Genomic DNA, 10,263 nt, shown 5'->3' with positions numbered 1-10,263 from the left:
AACGTAGCCTTCATGGCATATTCTTAGTTATTGTATGTAGACATTTGTATTCTGCATTTAGTAAGTTTCTCATGTACCCATTCTAAGATGCACCTTAGGTGTGGCCCCACCCATTACCCTCCCTCCGCCCTCACGTCCCCCCTCCCTTCCCCTTCCTTGGCCCTTTCCTCATAGTCTTGTGCTGTTGGGTTACAGCCTTCATGTGAAAGCTATAAATTAGCTTCATAGTAGGGCTGAGTACATTGGATACTTTTTCTTCAATTCAGGAGATACTTTGCTAAGAAGAAGTATGTTCTAGCTCCATCCATGTAAACATGAAAGAGGTAAAGTCTCCATCTTTCTTTAAGGCTGCATAATATTCCATGGTATACATGTACCACAATTTGCTAGTCCATTCATGGGTCGGTGGGCACTTGGGCTTTCCATGACTTAGCAATTATGAATTGGGCTGCAATAAACATTCTGGTACAGATGTCTTTGTTATATTGTGATTTTTGGTCTTCTGGGTATAAACCTAGTAAAGGAATTATAGGATCGAATGGCAGGTCTATTTTTAGATCTCTAAGTATTTTCCAAACATCCTTCCAGAAGGAATGCATTAGTGTGCATTCCCACCAGCAGTGTGGAAGTGTTCCCTTTTCTCCACATCTATGCCAACATCTCTGGTATTGGGATTTTGTTATGTGGGCTACTCTTACTGGGGTTAGGTGATATCTCAAAGTAGTTTTGATTTGCATTTCTCTGATGATTAAGGATGATGAGCTTTTTTTCATGTTTGTAGATCGTGCATCTGTCTTCTTTAGAGAAGTTTCTCTTCAAGTCCCTTGCCCACCCTGAGATGGGATCACGTGTTCTTTTCTTGCTAATATGTTTGAGTTCTCTGTGGATTCTGGTTGTTAAACCTTTATCGGAGGTATAACCTGCAAATATTTTCTCCCATTCTGAGGGCTGTCTGCTTGCTTTACTTACTATGTTCTTGGCTGTGCAGAAGCTTTTTAGTTTGATCAGGTACCAGGAATGTATTTTTGATACTGCTTCAATTGCCTAGGGAGTCCTCCTCATACAATATTCACCCAGGCCGATTCCTTCAAGAGTTTTCCCTGCACTTTCCTTAAGTACTTTTATAGTTTCATGTCTTAAGTTTAAATCTTTTATCCAGTGAGAGTCTATCTTAGTTAATGGTGAAAGGTGTGGGTCCAGTTTCAGTCTTTTACAGGTTGTCAGCCACTTCACCCAACACCATTTCTTAAATAGGGAATCTTTTTCTCACTGAATGTTTTTAATTGACTTGTCAAAGATCAAATAACTGTAAGTAGCTGGATTCATCTCTTGGTTCTCTATTCTGTTCCATATATCCACCTCTCTGTTTTTGTGCCAGTACCATGCTGTTTTGATCACTATGGATTTATAGTACAGTCTCAGGTCTGGTAGCATGATTCCTCCTGCTTTGTTTTTATTGCTGAGTAATGTTTTGGCTATTCGAGGTTTTTTCTGATTCCACATAAAACAAAGTATTTTTCCAAGATCTTTAAAATATGACAATGGAACTTTGATAGGAATTGCATTAAAATTATATATTGCTTTGGGTAGTATGGACATTTTAACAATGATGATTCTTCCCAGCCATGAGCATGGTATGTTTTTCCATTTCTTAACATCTTCAGCTACTTCTTTTCTTAAAGTTTCATAGTTCTCTTTGTAGAGATCTTTCATGTCCTTTGTTAGGTATAGTCCCAAATATTTCATCTTCTTTGGCACTACTGTGAAAGGAATAGACTTGACTGTTTTTTTGGCTTGGTTATTGTTGGTATATATAAAGGCCAGAGATTTATGGGTGTTGATTTTGTAGCCTGAGACATTGCTATATTCCATGATCACTAAAAGTTTTGTAGTAGAATCCCTGGTGTTTTCCAGATATAAGATCATATCGTCTGCGAAGAGTGAAAGTTTGATCTCTTCTGACCCTATGTGGATACCCTTGATCGCCTTTTCTTCCCTAATTGCAATGGCTAAAACTTCCATTATAATGTTAAACAGCAATGGAGACAATGGCAACTTTGCCTGCTTCCTTATCTAAGTGGAAATGATTTCAACTCCATTCAATATGATATTGGCTGTGGATTTGCTGTAGATGGCCTCTATTAGTTTAAGAAATGTCCCTTCTATACCAATTTTCTTAAGTGTTCTGATCATGAAGGGATGCTGGATATTATCAAAAGCTTTTTCTGCATCAATTGAGAGAATCATATGGTCTTTATTTTTTCATTTGTTTATGTGCTGAATTACATTTATAGATTTATGTATGTTGACCCAGCTTTTAGACTCTGGGATAAATCCCACTTGGTGTATAATTGTTTTGATGTGTTGTTGGATTCTGTTTGTTAGGATCTTACTGAGTATTTTTGCATCAATATTCATTAGTGATATTGGTCTATAATTTTCTTTTATTGTTGGGTCTTTCCCTGGTTTAGGGATCAAGGTGATGTTTGCTTTGTAGAATGTTGGGTAGTATTCCTTCTTTTTCATATTTTGGAAGAGGTTTAGTAATATAGGTACTAGTTCTTCTTTAAAGGTTTGGTAGAATTCTGACGTAAAGCCATCTGGTCCTGGGATTTTCTTTTTAGTGAGATTTTGTATAGTTGATGCTATTTCAGAACTTGATATAGGCCTGTTCAACATTTCCACTTAGTTCTGGCTAAGTCTTGGTAGGTGGTGTCCTTCCAGGTATTGGTTGATTTCTTTCAGATTTTCATACTTCTGAGAGTAGAGTTTCTCGTAATATTTGTTAAGGATTTTTTGAATTTCTAAGGGGTCTGTTGTTATTTCATCATTAGCATTTCTGATTGATGAAATTAGAGATTTTACCCTTTTTTTTCCTGATTAGGTTGGCCAAAGGTTTATCTATTTTATTGATCTTTTCAAAAAACCAACTTTTGGATTTATTGATCTGTTATATAATTCTTTTGTTTTCAATTTCATTTAGTTCTCTGATTTTGGTTATTTCTTTTCTTCTGCTGGGTTTGGGGTTGGAATGTTCTTCCTTTTCCAGTTGCTTGAGATGTCCCATTAAGTTATTAACTTCCTTTCTTTCCATTTTCTTGAGAAAGGCTTGCAGCGCTATAAATTTCCCTTTTATGACTGCCTTTGCCATATCCCAGAGGTTTTCATAATTGTGTCTTCATTGTTGTTTTGTTCCCGACATTTGGTGATTTGCTTCTTAATCTCGTCTATAATCCATCTATCCTTCAGCATAAGGGTATTTAGCTTCCATGTTTTTGTATGGGTATGCAGATTCCTGTTGTTATTCCTGAGTTCAACTTTTATTCCATGATGGTCTGAGAAGATGCAAGGAATGATTTCTGTTTTTTTTTAATTAGCTGAGGTTAGATTTGTGGCATAGGATGTGGTCGATTTTGGAGTATGTTCTGTGGGCTGATGAGAAGAATGTGTATTCAGTTTTGTTGGGATGAAATGTTTTGTAGATGTCTGTTAAGTCCAGATGTTGAATGGTTAAGTTTAAATCTAAAATTTCTTTGCTTAGCTTGTTTTGGAGGATCTATCCAGCACTGCTAATTGGGTGTTAAAATCTCCAACTACTATGGAACTGGAGGAAATCAAGTTGCTCATGTCTGTTAGAGTTTCTCTTATAAATTGAGGTGCATTGTGGTTTGGTGCATAAATATTAATAATTGAAATCTCATCATATTGAGTATTACCTTTAATAAATATGAAGTTATTATATGAATATCCTAATCCTTCAATATTTTGGTTGGTTTAAAGCGTATTGCATCTGTGAATAGGATTGCAACGCCTGCTTTTTTCTTCTTTCCATTTGCCTGGAGTGTAAATGACCATCCCTTCACCTTGAGTCTATATTTGTTTTTTAATTTTTGTATGCAGCAGATATCTGGCTTGAGTTTTTTTATTCAGTCAGCCAACCTTTGCCTCTTTAGAGCACAATTTTTTTTTTCATTTATTCATTTATTTATTTTTTTGTAGAGACAGAGTCTCACTTTATGGCCCTCGGTAGAGTGCCGTGGCCTCACACAGCTCACAGCAACCTCCAACTCCTGGGCTTAAGCAATTCTCTTGCCTCAGCCTCCCGAGTAGCTGGGACTACAGGCGCCCACCACAATGCCCGGCTATTTTTTGGTTTGCAGTTTGGCCGGGGGCTGGGTTTGAACCCGCCACCCTCAGTATATGGGGCCGGCGCCTTACCAATTGAGCCACAGGCGCCGCCCTAGAGGACAATTTAAACCATTCACATTAATTGAGAATATTGATAAGCCTTTGAAGGTCTGGTGGACATTTTTAATCCTTTTGCAACTGTGGAAGTTGGAATTTGATCAAAATTTTCTGGGTGGGTTTGTGGTGGACTATTAACACTGGTCTTTATGAAGTATAGGTCTCAGAATATCCTGGAGAGCTGGTTTAGTTATGGCAAATTTCTTCAACATGTGCTTGTCATTAAAGTATTTAATTTCGCCATCATAAATGAAACTCAGTTTAGCTGGGTACAGGATTCTGGGTCGAAAGTTACTTTGTTTTAGGAGATTAAAAGTCAATGACCATCCTCTTCTAGCTTGAAAGGTTTCAGCAGAGAGATCTGCAGTTATTTTAATATTCTTGCCCTTGTAGGTGATGGTTTTCTTTCATCTGGCTGCTTTCAGAATATTCTCCTTCATATTAACTTTAGTGAAATTGATTATGATGTGTCTGGGGGATGTCTTATTTGGGTTGAGTCGTGCTGGAGTTCTGAAACTGTCTGTTATCTGAATTTCAGAATCTCTTGGCATGTCTGGAAAGTTCTTCATAATCTCATGGAGAAGAGACTCTGTGCCTTGTGAAGCCACTTTGTCACTTTCGGGGATCTCTATAAGATGAATATTGGTTTTCTTTGAATTATCCCAGAGCTCTCTGAGAGAGTGATCTGTTTTTGCCCTCCATTTCTCTTCCTCTTTGAGAGTTTGGGAACATTTGAAAACTTTGTCTTCAATGTCAGAAATCCTTTCTTCTGCTTGCTCCATTCTGTTACTGAGGGATTCTACTGTGTTTCTCAGATCTTTGAGGGCTGCAACTTCTTGTCTCAATGTGTCAAAATCTTTGGTCATTTGGTCTTTGAATTCGTTGAATTCTTGAGATATCTTTTGGGTTACTGCTTGGAATTCTAATTCGATCTTATTTTCTATCCAGATTCTGAATTCGATTTCTGACATCTCAGCTATTTGTTTGTACATGGGATCTTGTGCTGTGTCTGCCCCGTTGATCCTTGGGGGAGTTGATCTACTCTGATTATTCATATTGGCATGAGTTTTTCATCTCATGATTGTTTTTCACCGTTGCCTCTGGCCATCCTCAGAGTTGGGGAGGTGTCTCTCCAAGATTAGACCGCAGCAGGATCACCCTGTTGTTGCTGGATCTTTGTAGGGAGTGACCCTGTGTAGCTCCTCTTGGGCTGCCCCAGCCAGGGAGTTCTGGTTGTGGGAGCAGCTCCAGAGTGTGACACACCAGGATCCAGCAACAGAGTGGGTGGGAGGGGGGGTTGCACACGTTTCTGGGAGTGCTTAGTGCCTAGTGACTTTGGCTCAGAGATCCCAGGCCTCCAGCAGTCTCTGGTCAGGAGAAGGGCTCTGCACAGAGGCAGGAGGGCTCCGGAGGGCACGTGGCTACCAGAGTCCCTGGCCAGATGAGCAGCTGGTGTGGAGGCAGGGAGGGTACAGGAGGGAGGATGCCGGATTGCATGGCTCCCACAGTTCCTGGTCAGGGCGTGCAGAGGCCGGGCAGGCGCTGGTTGTGGTGCAGGTCTTACCGAGGTCCAGGCGGGTGCTGATCGCGGTCGTGGTGCAGCTCCTCTGGAGGTCTGTGTGAGCCCTGATCGCGGTCATGGCACAGCTCTTACCCAAGTAAAATATTAATCCGATATAGTAAAAGAAATTGGATATAAAAGTATTCTTTAATGTGTAATTTGAAAACACTTTGAAAAAATTGCATCAAAATAAAAGGATTAATTGGAGTATTCATAATCTGTTACATTATGCAGTCATTAAAAACTAGAGCTTTGAAAGTATTAATGACTGTAAAATTCTCATTAAAAGTTTGAAAAAATTTCATAATTCACAATATGTTCAGTATGTGATACTTATCTTCTATATATGTAGTCACAAGGATCAAAGGGAATCCATCAAAACTTTATTTCAGATTGACTTGGGGGTACATGCAACTAGGTTACATAATTTGGTTTTGTAAGGTGAAATTACTTCACCCAGGAAGTGTGCAGTATACCCTTGTAATGTACCAGTTGGGTGAGGCCCAGCCCTTCCTTTCCACTTGAATTTCATTGAGTTTTATTCTCATATGTGAGCATGTAGGTGTTAATCTCCTAATTTCTGTTCTTATAATACTTTGTTTAGGATAATGGTCTCCAATTACATCCAGGTTGTTATAAAAGATACAAAATCTCCATCTTTCTATGGCTGAAGAATATTCCATGGTGTATATATACCACAATTTCGTGTGTTGAAAGGCAGTTTGGTTGTGTCTTCATCTTTGTGATTGTGAATTGGGCTACTATAAACTTTTAAGTGCAGATGTCTTTATGGTAAAGTAGCTTTTTTTCTTTTGGGATTACAGGATCATATCGTAGGTCTACTTTTAGTTCTTTGAGGAATCTCCATTCTCCTTTCCATAGAGGCTGTACTAGTTTGCAGTCTCACCAACAGTGCATTAGTATTACTCAACTGAATGCCAATCAACTCAGTGGCCCAGAGTAAGATTCTCTTCTGAGCCTGATTGTCTCACCTAGGAAACAGTCATGTGATTATAAGGTATAATTGTGATAAAAATTAAATGAGAAAAATGACCTTGTATGCATTAGACATTAAAATTTAGGACATTGCCCTGTGACAAAATTTAACTAAAATTTGGTTGTATTTTTTTATTTTGTTTGTTCTGTCGTCACTCACATAAGCAAATAACAGTTTGCAAAGGCTCATATACTCCTGAACATAATCCTGCATATTTCAAACTTAAGGGAAAAATCAAATGGAATGTTGTAAAAACCTCTATTTTGTATAATTCTTTGTGTTCTCTTTATTTTATAGCTTGACTAAACATAGAAAAATTTATTCATTCGTGCAGAAACTTTCTTATGTGGAAGGACACTGGGGGAATGAAATGATGAATAAGACATATTTGCTGTCATAACCAAAATTTTACTCATGCAATAAACAAACACACAAATGTATTAGGTTCCACTGGGACAATAAATGAAATTTTAGAGTTCATAAATTGCTTACATCTGGAAAAATAGAGAAAGTTTCATAGAAGTGGGTATTTGAGGTAAGACTTAAAGGATTTATCATACAAATGTTTACATGTTCCAGAAAGCAAGCATGAGTTGAATATTTTGATATATTTAAAATTTCATTTTAAATTTCTTAGTGAATTATGAAAGGCCAGTAAAATTATAGGTATCTTTTATATTCTATAAACTACTTTAAAAATAATGAGTGGATCACAGCCTAACATTTACTTTTTGTCACAGTAAGTTCTCTGTAGTGGGCAATGAAATTTTCACTCAATACCAAAGACATCTTTGTCCTATAACTAGATGAGAACAGTATCAAAAGCATTCTTTTATAACTAATTTGTTCATATTGACTGACATAGTTAATATATTTTTCTCTATACATAAAGGATGATTAAAATTTGACATTTAATAGTTTTATTGATAATAACTATGTGTATGACTTTGCATTCTTACCACCTTGTTTCCTGCCATAATGTTTCACTTTTTAAAGAAAATTCATGGAACCCTTGTATACCATGATCCATCTTCAGTTTACTTTGACATTTGGTATTAATGGGCCTTTTTTGCATCATCACAGGCAAGAAATTGTATGAAGGTAACTCCAGTCGTGTAATTTCCACAATATCATTGAAAGGATTTTAGTCTGATATTTGCCAGCAAACTTATATTTCTCATAGGCTCAGCTTGAGAAATTTGATGCCTCTTCTAAATAGCCTCCCACCCCAAAGTGGCCTTGCTAATAATACTGTACAGTATATTAAATTCAGTAATCTGTCATCAAAAATTACAAAATATATACATTCAATATAGAAATAACTGAATAACAGGCCAAAAGTCAAAACATTATTTTATATGAGAACAAATAAAAAGACATGTAATGTTAATTGGGGAAAGGATGAAAGTTAATATCCAACAGAATTTTCTCTGCTTAGTACACATGCACTCTCTATAAGGTTAATTTCCAATGTTAAAGATTTGACCAGAGCTGTCTACTTAATATCATCGTGAAGTAAGAGATTTGATATAACTTTTCCCATAGAGGAAAACTAAAATATCTGGGAAAATGCAAATAAACAAAATCTGCATATTTGGAAGTATAGATATAGAAGACCTCACAAGACAGTGAAAACCAAGGAGAGATGATCATCAAAGCAAGCCTGAAGTTTGGCATCACTTGTCCTCTGAGAAGCCAGGCCTGCATCACCCTATCTGCAGGATTCTGATTACTGGCACAATCACGAGGATATGCCCAGTTCCAATGGGAGGAAAGATAGATTCCCCTTTTTTCTGGTGGAGTGATGGGTACCAGAAGACCATGTAGAACCTAAAATATTGTTGCATAAGATTCTGGAAAATGCAATCTGTTATGTGACATAAATGGAGTTAAAGTGTTCAAAGTCTTTGCAGCGAAGAAGGCAAACTTTGAAAAGTCAAGGATACATGGCAGAATTTCTTAGATAATCACCATCAGAACAATTATAAAAGAGCGTATCACTACTAAGCTAATAGATGGGGAATCTGTGGTAACAAAAGTAGACAAGAAGGGAGAGAGAACAGACATGTAGTTAGAAACTAAGATGGCAGTTTTACATCTAAATGTATCAACAGAGATAGTCAGTCTGCATTAAAAATCACCAAATTTAACCAAAGATTTTCTATGAAGTATAGAGCTAAGAAACAAAGTCAATAATTTTTTTTTTGGTCTTTGTGACCTGGCCTCCTTACATTTGTCAAGGGTTTATTAATTAAGGATAAAGTCAAATTAGCAAGTATTTACTAAGTAAATATTTACTAAACAAATTTACTAAGTAAATATTTACTCGTTCCATTCAAGGAGATTAAAGTTTTGAGAAGTGAAACTTTGAAAAGCTTAATCATGTTAAGCTTTGAATATTTATTTAATGCATATTTTAAGGCCAGGTGCAGTGGCTGATGCCTAAAATCCTGGCACTTTGAGAGGCCAAGGAAGGAGGATCCCGTGAGCCGAGGAGTTTGAGGTTGCAGGGAGCTGTGATGACACCACTGCAGTCTAGCCAGGCAACAGAACAAGACTGTCTTAAAAACAATAACAGTAACAGCAACAAAATACAGCTAAAGAACTTGTGTATTATTAGAAAACATCTCAGAGGAATGAGAAGTTGCTCAAGTTGGTACAGTTTTAGAAAACTGGAATTTCAAATGAGTTAATGAGTAAGATGTGGCCAGTCAGAGAGTCAGTAGGGTATGGATAAATAGAGTGAGAGAAGGTGGGAAATACACAAGGTGCGTTTGGAGAACAACAAGTAAACAAAAAGTCTACAAATGTCATTGGAAGGATTCTGAGGAGATAACAATATCCGGACAGGTGTGGGATAAATTTTGGAAAGTCTCAAAAGTCCGAGCAATTACAGCTTTTTCATTCAATATTTGGCACTAGTAGATATTTTTTTAAGTGGTAACCTGCTTGAAGTAGTTTTTCAGACAACTCATCTGGAAGGGAGTACGTGATATTAAGGAAGGTCAGGGGCAAGACATGATTGCAAGAGGGACTTTAACAATTGCAATCAGTGTAACCTGGCTTATTGTACCCTCAATGAATCCCCAACAATAAAAAAAAAAAAAATAAGGAAGGTCATTTAAAGGTCTTGTGGTCACCTTGTTAGAATGAAGTGAAGGCTGGTGTAAACTGCAACTTCAGCCAAATATTCCACAGGCTTCTCAGTGTAGAGATGAAGTGCGACTCAGGTGCCAGGCAGGAAAAGGGTCACAGGCAGACTCGTCTGTGCTTTGGCCTCGTAAACACCTTTATAAAACCCGGTATCTTTCAGCAGTGGCTTTCAAATATCACAATCTTCACTAGTAAAAATGACATTTTAAAAATGATATGGGCGGTGCCTGTGGCTCAAAGGAGTCCAGGCACAGGCCCCATATACGGGAGGTGGCGGGTTCGAACCCGGCCCCAGCCAAAAACTGCA

Source organism: Nycticebus coucang, chromosome 6 (genome assembly GCF_027406575.1).
Source record: "Nycticebus coucang isolate mNycCou1 chromosome 6, mNycCou1.pri, whole genome shotgun sequence".
NCBI lineage: Eukaryota > Metazoa > Chordata > Mammalia > Primates > Lorisidae > Nycticebus > Nycticebus coucang.
Note: the sequence above shows the minus strand (reverse complement) of the source record.